Raw genomic sequence first — 2,069 nt, forward strand, 5'->3', positions numbered from 1 at the left:
TTTAAAGGGAATTTATCTCTCTACCAAAATTGTTGCTTAGTAAAAAGGCACAGCTCACTGCATTTTTATTGCCAGTAGTTGCATCAAAATCAGAGGACACCTTCTTGTGATGAGACCTATCAGACAATCAGAAGGTGGGGCCACTGAGGAGATAGGAGATCCTGACTGAGTGCAGGCAGGTCAGGAGAGGCGCCAGGTGCTTTGGGGAGGACTTCAGAAGGTATCCTGCCTAGGGAGCCTTGGAGGATTTTAATGAGCATTCAATTTTGTGTATCAGAAAAATGACTCTGTCTGCTGTGGAGAATGGATTTGACAGGACAAGACACAGGACAGGAAGACCAGCCACAAAGACAATGAATCATTTTTGATAAAGATGAAGGACCTGGAGCAGGTTAATTGTATTGAAATGAAAGGAAAGGAGACAGAATTCAGAATTGCAAGAGGCAAAATGGCAAAATTGCAAGAGGCAAAATGTGGGAAGAGGCTTACCTACTCACAGAAAGGGCCAGTAATCACTGGGATGGCCTGGCCCACCTAGCAGGACACAGATTTCTCCCCACATCTCACCTTGGCACTTGCACGCTTTATTTCCAGTGGATGGCCCATTGCCAAAGGGTCAGAGCTTATGCTTTAATGCTTAAATCCCAGACCCTGGTCCTGTAAACAACTAATGTTTACAGGCTGAAGAGCGGGAGGGAAGGGATGCCTCCTGCCTACCCCCGCAGAAGTCTAGGGAGCACCAGCTATGCTACTTCTCACATTGCAGGCTGAGGAACCCCTTTTTGAAGCACTGTTCCCAATCAGTGAAACAGACCAGTGCTTCTCACACCTCCATGGTGTCCAAATCATCTGCCTTGGTGAAATGAAGATTCTAACTCAGCAGACTAGGGTGGCACTGAAATTCTGCTAACAGTGCCTTAGATACACATGAGTCTAAGAACAGTCATGTGTCACTAAACAAAGCAGATACAGTCTAGGAATTCTGAGAAATCCACCGTTAGGTGATGTGATTTCATCATTATGAGACTGTCACAGAGCTGGCCATAAATTTATCATCACAGTTGGGCCAGGCTTTTCTTTCAACATCACCTACAAATATTTCAATATGATCATAAGACCATCATGGTGTGAGGGGGTGGGGGGGTTGACGATCCACTTCTGCATCCGATCTTCAATCTGTTATCTCTGGCATAGGCTCTTCTCGAATTTGTGTTAGTCTCATTGATTTCAATGAAGCAGATCCATTAACAGTTTCCATCACTTTGTTCTTGTTTGTCAAGATCAAATGATCATAGTGCAAGGGGCAGGCCTGGCAGGCGAGCAATAATCATCACTGATTTTCTACCTTTCTAGTCCTTGGTCACTTTTTACGTTGTTGCTAAGTCAATCATTTGATGTGACCTGCCCATCAAGGAGATTTTGCATGCTTAGGGATCATGATGAACAAGACAACACAACATTAAACCAAGCACGAAGAGAAATGATGCTATCAAGAGTCTCGGTAAACAGGAGGTGTGTGAGGCTGCTGCCAGGTAAGCACTAACAAGGCTATCTTGTCACTAGGCAGTAAGTGTCCGGGAACCACATTGTATATGCAGTCCGTCAATGACCAAACATTCTTACAAGGTACATAGCTGTACCAAAGACACAGACCTGGGACCGGTGGGCAGAGAGCAGCAGCTGGTGCAGCCTTCAAACTCGCCCCACAGTGGTTAGCTCTGTTCTTCTGGCTCACTTTCCTTAAGAATTTAAAGGTCAGACTATGAGCAAATGGGAATAGGAAGAGTTGGTATCCTAGCTTGGAACTGTGAAAGGTGAAATCAGATCCCCATGTCTTGGGGAGATGTGGAGTGAGAAATCAAGGGATTCAGTTGGCTGCAGGGCAGCAGCAAAGATTTGCCTGCACAAAACAGGTGTGAAGTTTCTGCCTGAGGTGGGACTCCGGGTTCAGAAGGGAAGGTGTGGGGCAGGTAAGCCACCTGCCACTCCCAGGTTCTGCCTTTGCTAACAGATTTCTTTACTCTGCTCTCTGAATTCCTCTCTATCTGCCTGAGAACAGGATGAGTACA

The sequence above is a fragment of the Talpa occidentalis genome, unplaced genomic scaffold (assembly GCF_014898055.3).
Source record: "Talpa occidentalis isolate TD23 unplaced genomic scaffold, MPIMG_talOcc4v2.1 talOcc4.13, whole genome shotgun sequence".
Classification (NCBI taxonomy): domain Eukaryota; kingdom Metazoa; phylum Chordata; class Mammalia; order Eulipotyphla; family Talpidae; genus Talpa; species Talpa occidentalis.